The sequence below is a fragment of the Neophocaena asiaeorientalis genome, unplaced genomic scaffold, assembly GCF_003031525.2.
Source record: "Neophocaena asiaeorientalis asiaeorientalis breed wild unplaced genomic scaffold, Neophocaena_asiaeorientalis_V1.1 scaffold9, whole genome shotgun sequence".
Lineage (NCBI taxonomy): Eukaryota > Metazoa > Chordata > Mammalia > Artiodactyla > Phocoenidae > Neophocaena > Neophocaena asiaeorientalis.
The window spans coordinates 2,677,540-2,697,706 of record NW_020171825.1 but is presented as its reverse complement, the minus strand read 5'-3'; the positions used below and the strand labels follow the sequence as shown (position 1 = coordinate 2,697,706).

The following is a 20,167-nucleotide window of genomic DNA, read 5'->3' as shown; positions in this document are numbered from 1 at the left end:
CGTCCCCGCCGCACGCGCAGCCGGAGTCGCCGCGCCCTCGGCCGCCGGGAGCTCGGAGCTGCGGAGCCCGGAGGCCGGGAGTGGGAGCCGGAGCCGCCTGCGCCGTGGAGGTAGGAGGCGCGCGGCGAACAATGATCCCGGCGGACTGGCGGCAACTTGTGCGAGTCGGGCGCTCGGAGCCGACCGACCGGGGCGCGGGTGGAGGTAGCTGCGTGGCCCGCGGGTCCTGCCCGGAGGAGGGCGCGGCGGGTGGGATCGGGCTTCCCCTACTGAGGCGGGAGAGTCGCCCTCCGGGCCCGGGGCAGCCCGGCAACAATAGCCGGAGCTCGGGGGCCTCCGGGCTGCGCGCCGCCCCTTGCACCGTCCTCTTACCTCCGGTGACTCGGGTTGCGGGCTCCGCGCGCGTCCCCTCTCGCCTCCCCCGCCCCGCGGCGCCCTTCCCCCTCTTCCTCCCATCCCACCCGGCGCGCTGACAGCGCCGGACGCAGCTTCCGGACCTCCGGCTGCAATCTCGGCCCCTGCGACCGACCGTGGACCGGGGAGGTGGCCTTTGGCGCCGCTGCCACCACGCTGCCGGGTGCCCTCCGCTCGCCCACGCTGGCGCGAGGACCCCGGTGGGTGACAAAGAGGAACACGCCCTCTGCCTAAGTTAGATTTTGTCCCTCTTTGCCGCCAACCTTTATGAAGAACAAAGTTTTTTTTTTTCTTCCTTTTTTTTTTTTTTTTTTTAAAGCAAAGGACAGAGATTTTTGTGGTGAGCATTTCCAAACAACAACTTCTGATTGTGGTTTTACGATTTAAGTTCCGGAAACTTTAGCTGTGTGATCCTGCTAGACCTTTGAGTGTGTGTGTGTGTGTGTGTGTGTGTGTGTGTGTGTGTGTTTTGTTTGAGGGGAAAAACATGAGTTCCCCGTAATCAGTCTGGATGTCGTTTATGGCAGTTGGAGCCCAGCTGGAGTCTGTGCAGGATCCCCCAGAAACGAGGGAGGTGAGGCGCACAAAGAAACGAGGACCCTGGTATCAGCTTAGCCCCTTGAGATGTGCAGAGATTGCCTTTCATGTGGAATAGTTTAGCCGGCTCAGCCTGTCTCCAATTCTTCTGGAGTACCATGGTGGCCTCTGGCTGTTTCATTTTATTATTGTTGTTGACGTCTTTCTTGTTAGTTTCCCAGGTTTGACTTGCTCAGCCCCGCCCTCCCCTGTTCCACGGTTCCCCCTTAGCCATGGTTTTTGGGGACCCCCATCTCCCCCACCCAGCAGGCAGGGTCTTCAGCAGAGCCAAACCCCAGCCTAGCAGTGGGTTAGGTTCACAGCGCTTTGCTTGTGGTGACTTGGCCAAGCCCTTTCCAGAACATCTTCCAGCATTGTCTTGCTTTTCTTATTCAGTCTAAACAGGACAGAAAGGAGGAAGAAAGGCCTTTTTGGCCCTGAGAGCTTTGGGACATTTGCCTTAAAAATTGTCCTCGCTGTTGCCATCAGGCAGGCCCTTCTGAAGTCTCCTGCGTTTGGTTGTCTTCCCACATTCCACAGCCTTCCGGCCCGGGTTTACCTTCAGCCTTTCCTGGGGGTTGGTTGGTCTTCTGGGTTTGACAGTTTCTGATGCTCTTCGTGTGGGTTCAGTGTACACATGGCTCACTTTATATTCCTGCCGCGCCGTTCTGCAGCAAGGCACCAATATTGGAGTTACTCCAAGCACAATGAAACGTTTGTGTTTTTAGAATGTCTGGCTAATAGAGCTGCTTCTGGGAAAAATGAAGAGACACATTATTGGCCAGTGGCTGGCTTACTGGGCGAGGTGTTGGTGGAAATAGTGAGCTGCTAGCCCAGGGCTTCCCAGAATCTCTTCTTTCTTCTATGTGGACGAGAAACTTGAAATACTTGGTGATGATGTAGCTGTGCTCCATAGGGTCACAGATTCGGTAGCGTGTCCCCTGTGAGTTGGGGTGTGGTTTTTCATTTAAGGTGTTCTTCCCCTGTGGGAATCCTGAAGGTAGGTTTATAATGTCCCTTTTCACATAGTCTTTTTCTGGAATTTTATACAGGGATTGAATTCCTTAGGTCTTAATAGAATACTAATGGTGCTCTGCGGGCCACATTTACTAAAAGGAGATTTAAAAATCTATCCTAGATAATTTTCTTCTGGTATGTTGCAGTTATGCCATAATTATCTTAAGACCATGAGGAACCTGGGTGAATATTTTTGTTTTGCTTTTTATTTAAGAAACTGTCCAAGGAAATGGTTTTAAGAAGATAAGAATTGAATATAGTATTGAAAGGGTTAGTTTTTTTTTTTTAAAGTGGGATTCATCCTCTAATATTCATTGAGCTCTAATATTCATAGAAGAATTTAATTCATTTGGAAAATGATATGTATTTATAAGGAGGGTGCCTGTGATAGACATCAGAAAAGAAAACCTTTTTCCATCCTTGAGGAGGTTAGAGAATGCTGGAGAAGACACAGGAGCCCAGTTTTTGCATACTGAACAGTTTAGGAAAGACGGCATTATGGCTTTCCTAGAGGATGAGGAAAGTTGTATGGATTTGTAGGTACTTGGCTAGAGCTTTGACAGCAAAAGCTTTAGTAACTGGCCTTGCTTATTTCAGAGACCTGCCTAGTGAAATGCACTTTCCCCTTGAACTGAAGATGCTACAGACAAGAGAAGGGCTCTTATAACCCCCAAATACAGTCACTCAAGTCCTTTCTACTTTGGGTGCACAGGTATTCCGAGTGTTGCTTACCATTGCCTGGGAGGGGAGAGGGTGGGCTTTTAAAGGTTCCTGGGGCTGCACCTCTCATATTATTTGGTCTTTTGATTGAAAGGAGGGCTCTCCAAGCCTGACTGTTGAATGGGAAGCGGTAGATCAACTTTTAAAAAAAATTTTTCCTTGCTTTTTAATGGTTAGAGTTTCTGCTGTGGCCTCACTTCATCATAGGCCCCTCACCCTCTGTTTCTGCCAGGTTACTGCCTTAAGCACTTCCACATGTCTGGGAAGAGCAGAGCCCAACGGTTTCCATTCAAAATTATTTGAAATACTGATTTCACCAGTCCTTTTATGCCAAATGCTGCCTTTGTTTTTAATCAAGAAGCCCCCAGAAATTGTTTATATTGAAGTGGAGAAACTGGCTTTTTATAGGCTGCCCTCCTCCTGGTTTAAGTCAGTTAAAAATGTTTTGCCAAATGGATGCTTTGAGCAGAAGTGGACAGTTGGTACGTATTAAATGTGGGTGCTCTAAGCCTTTGATACTTGTGAAATAAACCAGGGACCATCAGGTACAATGTGCCTCCCCATGCTCAGTGCTGCCTGTGAACTCAGGCAGTTTTCTTATTTAATGTGAGATGGAAATCAGACGGCAAGATGGGCGGTTTAATATGGGAATTCATCATTTACACTGAACTAACTTCATGTGTAAAATGGTCATATTTGTGCATACATTTTCAAACAGAAGGGCCTCAGGCCAAACTGGATTACCTTTAACTCTCTATTATGTAATATTCCTCACCAAAGAGTAACTCCACTTTATGTGTAGACTTTGGCCTTTTCATAAATGTATCTTAGAACACTCATAAATCCAGTATTATATGACTTTCATTTTTTGTTCTCATCATATTAATTCAGGATCTAGTCTAGTGCCTGGCACATAGCAAACCCTTTCTAAATGCTTGTTGAGTGAATAAGTAAACCTAATTTTCATGTTCTTCCAAGTTACTCTTTAAGGTTTTTAAGGGAAATTTGATATCAGCCCTGACAAGTTGTTGTTCTGGGAATTGGAAAATTTGGTATTTGATTTCATTTCTGTTTTGTTCTAATTTAGCAATTTAAGCTAACCTTTAAAGTTGGGTATTGTAAAAATATACAGGCTCATTTAAAAAAAATCAGACAATAAGTGCATGAAGAAGAAAGTAAAACCTACCTGAAAAAATTGGCTTCTGGGATAACTTTCCCTTTCCTTCTTAGAGATATATTTTTTAGAAGTTCCATTAGTGAGCATCTCTTGGGGGTAACCTCAGTTTTTGTGTGCCTTTAAATTTGTTCCGGAATGATAAACTACCTGGGCGCGCAATTCTGGATCGTTGATTCTGTATTAATCAACTCTCTTTTGGTTCCATTGTTGTGGTTGCAGTGTCTACTGTCAGGCTAACTGTTATTTGTAAATTGTCTTTTCTCTCTGGCTGCTTTTAAGATCCTTTGGAGTGCTGCAGTTTCACTAGGTCTAGATATAATTTACTTTTATTCCCCTCTCTCCACCTCCATCTGCTTCTTTTCCCTCCTCCCTCCCCCTTCCTCCATCATCTTATCAGTGTGTTCCTTTCTGTAGTCCTGTAGTATTTCAGTGTCTGGATGTGCTACAATTTGTTGATCTGGTCACCCTTGGCCACTCTGGCTGTTTCCAGTTTGGGCTGTTCTGAATAAGGCTGCTACGAACATTTGTGAACAAGTCTTTGTGTGGAGATCTGTTTTCCTTTTTATTGCTCGGTCTTATGATAAGTGTGTGTTTATAAGAAACTGCCATCTGTTTTTCCAAAGTGTTTGTACCATTTTACATCCTCGCCAATGATATATGAGTGTTCCACGTACTGTAATCCTCATGAACACTTGAAATTATCTATCTTTTTCATTGTAGCCGTTCTGGTAGATGTGTAGTGGTATCTCCCTGTGGTTTAATTTTATATTTCCCTGAAAGGGAAATGATAAGTTTTCCTGTGCTTTTTGGCCATTTGTCTATCTTCCTTTGTGCCGTGTCCATTAACACTTTGTTCTTTTTCATTGATTTTTGTCTGATTGTTTTGTATAGCTTTTGAGTATAATCGACATACAATAAACAGCATATACTTAATGTCATCTTATTTTACAATTATAGGAGTTCTGTGTATATTCTATATACAAGTTCATTGTTAGATCTGTGTATTATGAATATTTTTACGAGGCTATTCTTTAATCTTTTCCTCTTTTAGTGGTATCTTTTGAAGAGCAAAAGTTATTAGGGAAACATTGTACATGGTCTACTTATTGAACTTATTAAAGGTCAGGGACTTTTTTCAACTTTGGAAAAATAACATTTTTGTGTGTAAGACATAGACTAATATTGCTGTGTTCAAGAGGTCAGACTCCATTTACTTCATGGGGATGGAGCAGTTCTATTCTTTCCTAACTAAAACTGAGTAGAAAAGACATGAAGGGCTTCCCTGGTGGCGCAGTGGTTGGGAGTCCGCCTGCAGATGCAGGGGACGCGGGTTCGTGCCCTGGTCCGGGAGGATCCCACGTGCCGCGGAGCGGCTGGGCCCGTGAGCCATGGCCGCTGAGCCTGCGCGTCCGGAGCCTGTGCTCCACAATGGGAGAGGCCACAGCAGTGAGAGGCCCGCGTACCGCAAAAAAAAAAAAAAAAAGAAAAGATATGAAAATGAAAAAACAAAAAAACAAACCTTGCTTATTTTGAAAATCTGGGGAAACAAGGTTTTTCAGGTTATGGTCAAATAGATTTCTGAAATTCAGAATTGAATTGTTTGTTCTTTTAGCACACAGAAAGATTGTGGAAAATGAATATTTTTGAAATCAATACAAAACATGGAGCCCTGGGTAAAAGCAAGATGTAACATTCTAAAAAGAGGTTGGAATGGCATACGTAGGTGCTTGTAGAAGGAGTTGAGTTTCCTTATTTTGGCATGAATTTTATAGTGTTATTTATGTACTCTCCTCATTTTCTGAACCAGATAACAAGCGTTGTTGTCAGGTCAGAAAGTGTGTTTTCCTGATTTTTGTTCCTCCTGCCCATAGAAGGTACATAAATATTGCTTGACTTGAATTAAAATTTCTGTAATGACTGCAACAGAAACAGACTCAAAGAAATAGAGAACAGGCTTGTGGTTGCCAAGGGGGAGGAGGGTGGGGAAAGGATGGATTGGGAGTTTGAGGAGATGATTAGCAGATGCAAATTATTTTATGTAGGACAGGTAAACAACAAGGGCCTACTGTAGAGCACAGGGAGCTATATTCACTATCCCGTGATAATCCAGAATGGAAAAGAAAAATAAATAAATAAATGAAATTAAAAAATTTGTGTAAGGAAAACCCCATGACATTTTAGAATACGGAAGTTAGAGATTGGGATCAAAGGTAACAGGAGTTGGGAGTATAGGTGTTAAAATGTGATGTTGGGAAAGTTATTGGTGCTCTTTTCCTAAAACATCAAGGAAACTTCAAGAGTGCACTTATTTTCCAGTGACAGAATCTTTGACTAATAGCAGTGAAAGTCATCAAACAATTAGGTGCCTCAAGGAATAATAAGAAGGGAGGGGCTCCCGGTTCGATGCCTCAGCTCATAGCATCACCCAGGTTCTTTCTGTCCTTCCACCCTGCCATCCCAGCTTGTTGCTTTTTGCACTCTGGCTTGTTGCCTAGTGGTTAATTAGACTGCTGCGGCCTGATTAGCTGTTACGGTGAAGGGCTCCTGCAGCTCCATGCTTTCTACTCTTACACATTCGGTGTCGTCGGGCCAATAATGGCACAGCCTTCTTCACGCTCCTTTTGTCCTTAAGCAAAGTGCTTCTCAGAAGCCTCCAACATTTGTTGGTCTTTTTTTTTTTTGCGGTACGTGGGCCTCTCATTGTTGTGGCCTCTCCCGTTGCGGAGCACAGGCTCTGGACATGCAGGCTCAGTGGCTATGGCTCACGGGCCCAGCCGCTCCGCGGCATGTGGGATCTTCCCGGACCGGGGCACGAACCCGCGTCCCATGCGTCGGCAGGCGGACTCTCAACCACTGCACAAACAGGGAAGCCCTAGTCTTTGAAGAAGGGTCTGGGGAATATTTCTGTGCTCTGAAAGAGAGACCCAAGGGCTGGACTGAATGTGATGCCTGGAACCACAGTAGCCAAAATTGTGACTAGCTTTGGGATGAAGGCAAGAGGATGATGGGCTGAAAGATGGAAGCAGAGTTCTGTGGGCCTCACTTAGTCACTGATCTTCCTGCACCTGGAGCTTCCTACACTAAATAATAGCTAATTTTGTATACCAAATAACGCAGACCTGGACTTAGTGTAATAAACCATAAGTTTACCCACTTTCTAATTCTGTTATTGCCGTCTAAAGCATCTTGACTGATATATTAATTGGAAGACTTTATCTTTCTTTTTAAAAAATATTTTGTCTTTTTTTGTTTTTTAAATTAAGCATAGTTGATTTACAATGTTAGCTTCAGGCGGACAACATAGTGATTTGATCTTTTTATAGATTATGCACCATACAAAGGTTATTTCAGTATTAACGACTATATTCCCAGTGCTATACATTACATCCCTGTGACTTACTTATTATATAACAGGTCGTTTGTGCCTCTTAATCCCCTTCGCCCATTTTGCCCATCGCCCCACCCTCCTCCCCTTTGGCAGCCACTAGTTTGCTCTCTGTATCTGTGAATCTGTTTCTGTTTTGTTGTATTTATTCATTTGTTTTTTAGATTCCACATATAAGTGAAAATACAGTATTTATCTTTCTCTGTCTGACCTATTTCACTTAGCATAATCCCCTCCAGGTCCATCCATGTTGTCACAAATGGCAAGATTTCATTCTTTTTTATGGCTGAGTAATATCCCATTGTGTATATATAACATTTTCTTTATATGTTCATCTGTCAGTGGACATTTAGGTTGTTTCCATGTCTTGGCTATTGTGAATAATGCTGCAGTGAACATAGGGGTGTGTGTATCTTTTTGAATTAGTGTTTTTGTTTTCTTTAAATACCCAGGAGTAGAAATGCTGGATTGTATGATAGTTCTAGTTTTAATTTTTTGAGGAGCCTCCATGCTGTTTTCCATAGTGTCTGCACCAATTTACATTCCCACCAACAGTGCTGGATGGTTCCTTTTCTCCACATCCTCTCCGCTTGTTATTTGTCTTTTTTTTTTTTGCGGTACGTGGGCCTCTCACTGTTGTGGCCTCTCCCGTTGCAGAGCACAGGCTCCGGATGCGCAGGCTCAGCGGCCATGGCTCACGGGCCCAGCCGCTCTGCGGCATGTGGGATCTTCCCAGACCGGGGCACGAACCCGCGTCCCCTGCATTGGCAGGCGGACTCTCAACCACTGTGCCACCAGGGAAGCCCTCTTGTCTTTTTGATGGTAGCTGTTCTGACAGGTTGGAAGATTTGATCTTTCATCTGCCGCTTAACATTATCTATGAGAAAGAGTTTATTACTGTTAATTATATGGAAAGTGGCTTAGTGATCACGTCAAGTCACTGTGAGAGATGAACTATTTTTAAGGACTTTACGTATCTGATAATGTGTGCCAATCTTGTCACTAAGCCTGCATGATTTTCACCTTTTCCTCTTACAATGGCCTTGCAGGACATCTGCTTAGCATTGACCATTTGGAGTTTGGATAACAAGACATACTTGATGGGAATATTTCATTTCTTTAAGAAAAAAATGATGGCAGTGCCTACCATTTCTGTCAACCTAGAATGGCATTTATCTGCATGTTTAATATTGCTTAGGAGATTTTTGAGGCCATTATTTATTTATTTTAAAAATAAATTTATTTATTTAGTTTTGGCCGCGTTGGGTCTTTGTTGCTGCGCACGGGCTTTCTCTGCTTGTGGCGAGCGGGGGCTACTCTTCGTTACGGTGCACGGGCATCTCATTGTGGTGGTTTCTCTTGTGGAGCACGGGCTCTAGGCACGCGGACTTCAGTAGTTGTGGTGCATAGGCTTAGTTGCTCTGCGGCATGTGGGATCTTCCCAGACCAGGGCTTGAACCTGTGTCCCCTGCATTGGCAGGTGGATTCTTAACCACTGCGCCACCAGCGAAATCCCTGCGAGGCCATTATTAATCAGAGATTAATATCTTCCTTTATAATCTTGCCAGATCTTTTGGTTGTCTGGCATGAAATCTTACTGGGGGCCAATGTTATTAGTAGAATGAACTGCTTGGAAATGTCAGGATTTGGGTAAACTAAAGATTTACCGCGTTGGAAAATTAGACACAGATATTTGTGAGCCTGTAAAGAAAAGTTGAATGATTTTATAATAACTGTAATCCAAGCAAATGAATTGAACGGAAAATATCCTGGTGAACAACTTGTAGAATATAGAGCCACAATATTCCTATCTATTTTTATTTAATTGATATGACTTTAAAAAAGAAATCTGGTCCTTCCCCCACCTCTTACTATCAAGATGGTCAACTGACCAGGGTGACTTGCATATTCACTGCTGTTTTATTTTCACTTTATGTAAGGACTTACCAATTCAACAGATATTTATTGAACAGCTGTGTTGAATTACTAGTTACCATTGGTGCCACAAAAACAGGGTGCAGTTCCCTGCTCTCAGAGTGTAGCATCCAGACCAGATTGGAGAATTATCTAGATAATTACAATATAAGGTGGTATATGACCAGAGTTTTGCAAAAGGTACTGTAATCGTGGAAGTTTTCAGGATAGTAAGACATTGGATTCTGGTTGGAAGTTGCATTTAAGTTGAGCTTTCAATAAAGAAGTGTGTTTTGTTTGTTAGCTTGTTTATTTTAGTGTTCCCTTTGTAGTCTGTTTATTATAGCAGGATTAGAAAAGTATTCACTTATAAAACAGAAAGTAAAAATCCCTTGCAATCCTGCTGGTCAAAATTTATGAAGATTAAGATTTGATTTATTTCCATTTGACTTTTGACATATTCGATATATTCCCAGTATTTTTCTCTATACATACAAACATACATTTTTTAAAAATCGGGAGAATGATGCATGTATAATTAGAAGTCACTTTCCCCCCATAACATTGTCGGAGTGTTTTCCATACTGAGTTTTCTTTGAAATGAAAATGTTCAGTGACTATATAATATCCCCCTGTATAGTTCTACATAATGAACCTAACGTTGCCCTTTATCGGTCATTTCTTCTGCTTGCAGTATTTGGCTGCAGTGACAATCTGTACATAAATCTATGGAAAAGAGGGTCTCTTGTTGCAAGGGACAGACACCTACCTTGAGTCGTAGGAAGCAGAATGGGGGAATTTCGTAGCTCTCAATTCCAACCTCAGAAAGGGCAGAGGTGGGTCATCTCAGGAAGGGAGACCTGGGTCCAATGGCTCCAGCCACTTGCGGGGTTGCCCTCACAATGCCCTGCTTTTTCGCTAGGGATTGGCTTCATTTTCCTGGTTCTCTCCACTGGCACTTCGGGACAGTTTGCTGGTGATGGTGGCACTGTCCTGCATGTTGCAGGAAGGACAGCATCCACGGCCCCGCCTTGAAAGTCAAGCGGTCCTTCAGTCATGCTGACAGCGTCACGCGTGTTCCATTCCCCGGGATAAAGCATTCATGCCGCTCCTGCTGTGATCGAGAATCACCTAGCTGGAGTTTGAACCCCCATCTCCACCCCTCCAGGGAAGGACTGCTGTTTAGCCCAGATGAAGGGCCCCTCTTGTGATGGGTGTGTGTGTGGGTGTGGGGGGGTGTACAAGGACGGGGTGAGGGTGGGGAACAGCAGCCTTTATGGGTAGGATTGACAGGCAAAAATAAGGGGAAAAAACTTCCTGGGAGAGGGATCAGAAGGGAAGGAAGGGCAGAGATAGGAAGGAAAGGCCTCGGTCCACCACCATCCAGGGCTGTGCTGAAGCTTGCGGGTCCCCATCACGTAAAGGTTGATGTCTGAGCTCCGAGAGCAGCAGTTCTAACCTAATGTTCCCTTGTGAGGGGCGTCATAGTGATTTGTCCCTGACTAGAGGTTATCCCCAAACAACCTTCCTCTCGCTTGTATTCAGACACACCTTCCGGAATGAGAGGAAAGGGGTAGAAATCGATCAAGCTTGCTTGGTGTGAGTTTATAGCAAAACTGTTCCCTGCAGAAGCCCACCATGTAGGCTGGGATGGGAGGTGTGCCTGTGTGTTACTTTCTCCGCACTTGTGACGACTCCTTACGTGCCCCCTTTCTCTGTTGTTGGTCAGAAGCAGTTAGTGAGCAAAGGTGTTAGTTCGTGGCATCCCTAATCAGTCCCCAGCAAACAGGGCTGTTTCAGGACAACCATATGTTGAGAGGGAAGATACCCATTTGTGACACAGCCAAGCCATGCCCATTTTTCAAATTCCCAGTCAAAGCAACGTCTGTGTCTCAGTTCTGTTGGCTCACCTTTTGAGATAATCCACAGAAGCGTTGGGGAAGCTGACTGATGCATAACTGGTTTTACACATAGAGTATCTCACATCATTAGTTATTTACTCCCCGATGTATGAATTTTGCCTTTTTCCCCAGAGTTAGTTTCTGGAGGTCAGGGGCCATGTCTCAAACTTCTATTGTATCTTCTAGGTTCTTAGAAAAGAGCCTTTCTTTGATGGATTAATGAAAATCTTATCATAGGATCTTAGGCAGCTAGAAGATCACAACTCCTTAGATTCTCAATAACTCTTCACAAGCTAGAAAGAATAAAAGTGATCTATCTCACTTTTAACAAAGATCTGTCAAGCACCTTTTATCCGGAGGGCACGGTTCTTGAGATTCACATCGGTGAACAAAACAGGCCGAAAAATCCTCGTCTTCAAGGGGACCATATATTTTTCAGGGTCCAAACTGAGACATTTTTGACCCTGAAGGGTGCTAACTCCATGGGCTGCCGGAACAAGAGGCGTCTAAGTGGATGGTCACCCCTCGTGCTCAGAGAGTGGCCCAAAGTGGGGGGCTGATTTTTCCCAGAGACCGTCAGACTGCCTTTGGGACAGTCTGGGGACAGATACAGTTAATCTCCTGTGATTTCAGGGATGAGCCCCAACATTTACTCACCGGCCACATGTTTACTGAGAACCTGTGAGGTTGTATCAATGTTCTCCTAAGAGATTGTTTGCTCCCGGGCAAGACTCTTCATAGGGACACGCAAGTGGGAGATGTGTCCTCACCTGTCGAGGAAAATAATGAATGGAATTGCTTGAGAGACGGTGGACTCCTGAGAGACACATCACAGATTCCAAGTAACTTGCTTGCAGAAGTCCTTTTGATCAGCGATTTTTTTTTTTTTCTTTTTTTTTAGATTTGGAAATCAACAGGGCTCTAGGCCCTGAAGGTGATTTAACAGATATATTTCTTTTTAAGGGAAAAAGGAATTGAAAATGTTTTGGAAGGAAAGCATATGTGCATTAATAATAATAAAAAAATGATATACAGTAAAAGTGACTCTTTCCCCCCCGTGTACTGTTCTGTGAGTTTTACCACGTGTACTGATTTGTATGACCAACTCCAATCAAGATATGGAACATTTTCAGCAGCTCAGAAAATTCCCGTTTGTTGTTTCTTTGTGTCACCCTCCTCTGTCCCCTACCCCAACCCCTGTTAACCGCTGATCTTTGCTCTGTCACTGTTTGTTCTTTTCCAGAATGTCTCATAAGTGGAATCACGGAGTATGTAACCTTTTGAGACTGGCTTCTTTCACTCACACAAATGTCTCTGAGATTCTTCTAAGTTGTTGTGACCATCATTCTTTCCCTTCTGTTGCTGAGTTGTATTCCATTGTGTGGATGTACCACAGTTTGTGTGGCCATTCAGTTGTTGAAGGACATTAGGGTTGTTTCCAGTTTGGGGCAGTTGTGAATAGAATGGCTATGAACGTACAGCTGCTAGAAACTGTCACGCGCAGGTTTTGATGTGGGCGTGATTTCTCAGGGGCAGAGATCCAGAAGTGGGGTCTTCACCAGCACTTGATGTTGTCAACACTTTTTATTGTAGCCATTTTAATAGGTGTTTAGTGCTGTGTCAGCAAGGCTGTTTATTTATTTATTTATTTTAAAATATGCTAAGAAAACACCTGTACAAGGGGCTTATCCAAAGATAGGACTAAACCATTTCCTGGACTACCTAGCAGAGGCTTCATGAACTCTGTAAGCTGCCTGTTTTTTAAAGGGGTAGATCAAAAAGAGCAATTGTGTATATAAAGTCTGTAACAATGCCAGCAAGAAATAGATGTAAATAACATGTCCTGTAGATACTTATCTCAGAGACCTGATAGGGTATATAGGTTTGATGTCAGTATCTTGTTAATTCTCTATATGAATATACAGTGAAAGTGGTTAAGAGATAAAATTACAGAAGCAGCTGAAAGGCAGTATAGACATGGAGGAAAGAACACAGGCTTCAGGACATGTACTAGTTGTCTATTGCTGTGTGACAAATTCCTCCCAAATTGAGTGACTTATGTCAATAGTAAATGTTGTCTTTCACAGCTTCTCTGGGACGGGACTCTGGGAGTGGCTTAGAAAGGCAGCTCTGGCTTGGATATTTGTAGTAAAGATGTCAGCTGGGGTGGTAGGATCTGTTTCCAAGGAAGCCCATAGGCTCCTCGGGCAGGCTGCTTGAGTGTCCTCACAGCATGGCAGCTAGATTCTCCCAGAGTGAGTAATTTATGAGGAGACCAAGATAGAAACTGCCATGATCTAGGCTGTGAAGTCCTACTGTGTCACTTCCAGATTCTGGGTCACACAGGCCAGTCATGGTTCAGTGGGAGGTGACTACCCAAAAGCGTGGATGCCAGGCGGCAAGGACCACTGGGAACCATCTTGGAAGCTGGCTACCACGGGACTTGAGGGACCTGTCTTCAAATCCCCGCTGGCCACTCAAAAGCTGTGTGGCCTAGAGCAAGGCATGTCATTTCTGAGTCCTACTTTCCTCTCTTATTTTAAAAATGGAGGTAATAATACCTACTGAATAATAATTATTGAGATACAAATCATGGATTCTAAATAAATTGCCTGTCAAAGGCTTGATGGTCAGCATTTGTTAAGATTTGGAATTTTGGAAATTTGGGATTTCTCTTGGGAATTGAAGATAATATCTAAAAAGGGATTGTCTGTCACTTTGTAAAAGGCTCGTGACATGGCAGGTGTTATTTGTATTATTAAACCATGAACTTTGAATCTTAACTGCAGAACCTGTCAACAAATAAACACATTAAGTAACGACATTCTTTTTAGCAAAGGTATTGGTCACAGCTCCATTCACTTTTAGATTCTGTGTATTTTTTCTATATATTTTTCTATATATATGTATTTTTTCTTCCTTTCTTGAAAGGGGAAAGCCAGTTATTGTGAATTAGCAAAGACCAAATTCCTCATCTAATCTGGTTCTCAAGTCTTTACTTTTAATAATACCCCCCAAATAAGAAATATGTTATTTGCGGCCTGCTGTATCATGCTAGAGGAACTCAGAGAGACATTATGGATGAGTTTGGAGATGTCTGGAGAGCAGGTAAGAAGCATCAGCTCACTGCATCCGCTTTATAGAGTGTTTAGAAAATGCTTACTTGTAAAAGTAATTAAAAAATACATAAAGCAGCTCCATTTGACTTTATCGGAACAGTCCAGAAAGCATTCCTTTTCGAAGTGATTGTAATGTGGGATAATGTAACTCTGCCTGTTTTGCTGTAACTGAGAAAGAAGAAGCATGGCTGAAAGAAATCGGGTGTCTTGGCCCCATTTTCTTTCCCCGCCTCCTCTATTTCACTCCTCCCCCTGACATGCCGCTATCCCATCCCCCCATGTGCCCGTTCCTTTATTTAATTTTTGGCTGCGTTGGGTCTTCGTTGCTGCGCGCGGGCTTTCTCTAGTCGCGGCGAGGGGGGGGCTACTCTTCGTGGCGGTGCACGGGCTTCTTTCTCATTGCGGTGGCTTCTCTTGTTGCGGAGCACGGGCTCTAGCCGCGCGGGCTTCAGTAGTTGTGGCTCGTGGGCTCTAGAGCGCAGCAGGCTCAGTAGTTGTGGCGCACGGGCTTAGTTGCTCCAGGGCTCTTCCGGACCAGGGCTCGATCCCTTGTCCCCTGCATTGGCAGGCGGATTCTTAACCGCTGCGCCGCCAGGGAAGTCCCTGTGCCATTCTTAATACAAACCGCAGGAGCCCTCGTCCCTCACATCGCCCCATATGTACACCTGCCGCTTCCTCTGCTTGGTATGTGAGAGCTTTCCACCCAGTCCCTGCCCACCCCCTTCCAGAAGCTTTTCCGAAGGCTAAGATCTACCCTGGGGGGGTGCTAATATCGACGCTCTGTGTTTATACTTCTGTGTTTTTTCTCTTCCCCACTCCTTTTATTTATTGAGCACCAACTTGCATTGAGCACTTCTAAGTCCCAGGCTAAATTCTAAGGCTCTACGTGCACAAAGTCATTTGATCATCCCAACCATCCTAATTTTTAGTCCACATTTTATATAAGAGGAAACTGTGGCACAAAGAGGTTAAATGACTTGCTGAGGGTCACGTAGTTTATTATTGGAAAAAGCTTTGGAAGTCTTTTCCCGTTTATTGAGAGCAACTTCTTCTGAAGTATTTTACACCTTCCACTTTCCTAGTGCCTGGTAAAGTGCCCAGAACATAGTAGGTACCCAGTAAATATTTGCTGAAGCTTAACTCTCTTAAGAGGCAAACTTTGTCTCAAATAATTTCTTTCCATTTCTTTGTAAAATGTAGTCACCCTTGACCTTCTACAGGATGATGAGGTTCTAAGGTTCTGAGCTTACTTCCAGTGTTCTTCATTCACCCTCTTTTTTCTGGGGGTAACTTACCTCTTTTGGGATTATACTCTTAGTTTGTTACTTAAGAGACGACCGCATATGTTTAAAATTCTGTATAAGATGCACGTGTCTATATGCATTGAGAAAAGGGTGTTTTACCTGTGGTGGTCTTTGGATAGGAATAATGTGAGTGGTTTTTATTTTTTCCTTTGAACTTTTCTGTGTTTTGTAAATTTCCTACAATGAATTTTTATTGTTTTTATAATTAGCCAGCCATGTTATTTACCATGAGAAAAGTAAACTGTTTCTCAGAGGTGGAAGAAAAGAAAAGTCTGTTCAGATTTTTTCCTGCAAATTAAGCCAAGCCTGGCCCCATATGTGAAGAGTCATCTGAGACATACTTGGGCATTGCACATCTTTCCCTGCTGTGTTATTCAAACCACCTACTTGAAGATCACTTCCTTCTTCCTAGTGTTTCCAAGGCACCTGACAGTAATATAGATGCTCGTGACACTTGGGTGAGAGATGGTGGTCTAGGGGAGATGGTTATCAAAAGGTATTTTTAAATTTCTGGGTTGGAAGTTCAAGGTTGCCTGGGGTCTGTGGTTCAGATCAGTGGAATGCCTTTGTTTTGGAGGTAGAATAATTCATAAACATGAACTCAGACTCTAGGTACCGTTTGAGAATAGTAAGTCCAAGGTAACATAAATAAATCCCAGAGTTGGCGTTATCAGGTCCAAAGTTGGTGGTGAGGCTCAAGGCCTGTGGCAGGGGAACAGTGGCTTCTCCCAGGCCGGTAGGTAAATTAGCAAGGACTGCAGGGGATAAGAAATTGCCCTGGTGGTTTGATTCCTTTTGTTTAAAAAAATGGCTGTGCTTTGCTGTAGGAAGACAAATCTGAGAAATGCAGAAGTTGTTTGTCTACGTGTCGTGCCATGCTGTTTGGGTACCACTTGCCTGTTTATCCTGAGGTGCTAACCAGGGTGGGCATCGTCCTCGTTTTTCATTCCCACTTGCTCTCTTCCCGCAGCATAATTCAGCGCTAGGAATGGCCCTCAGTTCTACCAGCTGAAGACACAATAAGAAAAGTCTGTCTTCAGGGTGACGGTAGGGAAAACCCAATATCCCTCAAAACCCTTCCCCTGAAAGCTGCTTGAAAGTCTCCTGCATGGGCTAGAAGGACAAACAGCACATAGGAATCATGTCCGGCTTCTCCTTGGAGTCAGGATCCTGGCTGCCAGTTTTGTAGCAGCTACTGTGCTAGACAGTGTGCTTGTACTTTGCATGTATGTTTATTTGGTCATTTACTCAATGAGGAAGGTATTATCTCCATTTTACAGAAGAGGAAGCTGAGACTTAAGATTATTGGGTAGCGTGCCCACGGTCACACAGCTAATCAGTGAAATCAGGCTTTCCTCACATCCATGCTCTTCTTTGTGGCTCAGTTAGGGATGTTCTCCCAGCACAGCTGTACCCAAGCACGCCAGACTAGGGCGGCGTGAGCTGGATCCTGCAAGTTCAGGATCAGACCCTGCCTTTATTTAAAAGTGTGTTATTTTGTTCATTGTGAACTTTAAAAAATTACTTTTGATTTTCAAAAAATTCGTTAAAAACGATTATCTTAGTAATTGTGTGTTTTGGCGCCCCTTCAATTTTGCAGGCAAGGCCGGGGCCTCACTTACCTCACACAGGCCCCAGGCAGCGAGCAGCTCTGGAGACAGAATGCGGACAGTCTGATGAGCCCACAGAGGAGTTCATCTTCCTTTGCGGCACTGTGATACTATTTTATTTTCCCTTTCAAGGCATTTTAGTCACCAGTCTCAAAGACCAGTCTTGGCCCCAACTTTGCAGATGTTCTTCTGTCTCTGCTGGACGCAGTGGCTGGTACCAAAGGTCACTTACAGAAGCTCAGCTTTGAGAAATGGAAGCCCAGGCCTGATGAAAGCCCGTTAGGTTCGCGGAGGCTGATGTTTGGGGAGCTGGCGTGGGAAGGAGATCTGTTTTCAGATTGAAGCTACATAATAAAGGAGCTGTGCCATGAGGCTTTCCCCAGCACCGATGCCAGCCTGGCAGGTGGATGCCGTAGCTCTGACGGCAGGGCCTGTGCGGGTCAGGGCTGTGAGCGGGCCAGCCCGATGCAGGGGGATGGCTGCCTGCCTGTCCCCGGCGTGGCTTGCAGAATGGCTTAGGTGGCCTCAATGGATCACAGGCCTGGCCTAATGTATTTCACATGGGAATCGGCTGTGTTTCATGGAGTCTTTTTTTTCCTCTTAATAAAACATTTAAAAATAACCTTGTTTCTCGTGCGTGTGCACGTGCCTTTTTTTTTATATTCCATGACGAACTTATTTTACTGAAGTACAGTTGATTTACAATGTTGTGGTAATTTCTGCTGCACAGCAAAATGATTCAGTTATACATATATATATATATATATACACATTCTTTTTCATATTCTTTTCCCGCTTGTCTTTTTTTAAGATTTTTTTTTGGCGGTACGCGGGCCTCTCACTGCTGTGGCCTCTCCCGTTGCGGAGCACAGGCTCCGGACGCGCAGGCTCAGTGGCCATGGCCCACGGGCCCAGCCGCTCCGCGGCACGTGGGATCTTCCCGGACCGGGGCACGAACCCGCGTCCCCTGCATCGGCAGGCGGACTCTCAACCACTGCGCCACCAGGGAAGCCCCCACTTGTCTTTTTTTAATTGCAGAAATAACAGGATCATGGTGGAAACTTTGAAAAGTGAAGAAAAGTAGTCTAGCAACGCACACACATATACACACCCTCACACACAGATGGTTCTCTTCTTCATATTGACCTTACATAGTTTTCTTTCCTTAATTAAAAAAAAAAAAAAATTTTTTGCATCGGCAGGTGGACTCTCAACCACTGCGCCACCAGGGAAGCCCAAAACAGCTTATTTTGAGAGCAGTTTGAGGTCCACAGCAGAATGGAGTGGAAAGCACAGAGTTCCCGTATACCTACTGCTCGGCCCCTCCCCGCTTCCCCCATTACCAGCATCAGGCATTTTCCTTAACTTTTAGATTTTTTTTCCTATGTTTAATTTTTTTCAACTTTATAATACATTGTACATATGTTTTGTGAATTTCTCCCCCCTAATGTTGCTTCAGTAGTCCTTAAATTAACGTGATTAAGGGCAAAGTTCTCATGAGGTCACTTCCTGTTGACCTTTCCTCAAAGGAATGCAGCTGAGCTCACAGTGGAGTGGGGGTGGGGGGGGTGGGGACCCGATTGACCTGCGCTTTGAATATTCATCATGTGGAGATTTCCCAGACTGTCCTTAGAAGGATGTAGGGGCGATGAAGACTCACTGCTCCCTCCTCTCTCATCGCTGGATTTTTTTCCTCATGGCATTTGTGGGAAGGGGTTTGGGATCTACTTTCTGTTAGAAGTGTGTAGCCTTCCTCGTGAGTTAGGAAATAGAACCGTAGCAGGAGTGTTTCCAGAACAGTCTTGACTGTTAAAGGAAACACCTAACTCTGAGGGATGCTTCTGGCAGTGAACACTGCCGTGAGGCTTGCCTGCTTGCCAGCTTAGGGGTCGCAAAGTGGTGCAGGGTTTCCAGGGGAGGGCGTGGGTGAGAGCTGGGAACACGGCTGCCTTCTTAGTGGTGTGTGCTGGGAAAAAAGCCACCTTTCCCTTGTGTACCTGTAGACACTGGTTTATTTTGTTCACTTCTCTGCAACTACTGCCTGGCACAGGCTGTGGCCATTGTCAGCGGCCATTAAATCTTTGTCGAATGAAGGAAAATGAGACCCTCTTTGGGGCCTTCTTGGTAAAATGAGCTGAACCTCTCAAAACTGAGCCGACCTTCTCACCAGCTGTTTGGCCCCCATGGTCTGTGAAAGCCTTGAATTGATAGTCACACATTGATGGCAAATCTAAGTTTATTCATCACCCTGCCCTCCAACACTGTCTACTTTCGAGAACCTGTCCCTTAGCTTCTGGACTTGCTTTCAGGCTCTCTCAGGCACAGCCCCGATTAGCCTCTTGAGAAGCTGAGATTCTTAATGTTCTGTGAATGGCTGAGATACCTTGCAAATCAGGAGCTTGACAACAAATGCCCATTTAGAGGAAAAAAGAACTTGTTTGGGGGCCATGATATCCTACATTAGTGGCCTATAAATTAAACCTAGCATGGCCTTTTCCAATACTTCTGATTACCCCTCTTTAGCTGAATTCTGAGTAAATTACTGGATGGCTAGAGTCTATGAGTAATGCCGTTGGTACCAACTCCAGTACATAGTCTTACTTTTAGTGAGCAATACTTATAGCTAATCATATTTAAGGCTGTGCGGGAGAGGAGGGAAAGAAAGGATGAGGAAACTGGCATATGGGTATTTTGCCTCTATTAATATTTGTTGGTTGGCTGGCTACCTTGGCCAATTTCTTTTTTGTAAATAAGTTCATTTATATCATTTTTTTGAGGAGTGTCATTTGTCCTAACCATACAGAGGTTGGTTGAATATCTGGACTCTGTTTACCAGACACCCACTGGGCAGCATTACTGGGACTCTTGTTTTTGTGGAAAAGGACATTTTAATTTGAGACTCAAAGAACCAGAAAGTCTGGGTTGCTCTTGGTGGGTTTATGCTGAAGTTTCTTGATTTTTCCTAACTGAATTTCTTGACTCTTTTGATTTTTGTCTGATTACACAACAGAGTGACACATCTGTGTCACC

At 44.3% G+C, this 20,167-nt stretch overlaps 1 protein-coding gene across 1 annotated transcript in view; it reads left to right on the top strand.

The window, feature by feature from the left end:
• Positions 1–20,167, top strand: part of FARP1 (FERM, ARH/RhoGEF and pleckstrin domain protein 1) — a 291,979-nt gene that overhangs the window by 452 nt on the left and 271,360 nt on the right. The gene's annotated exons all lie outside the window — the stretch shown is intronic.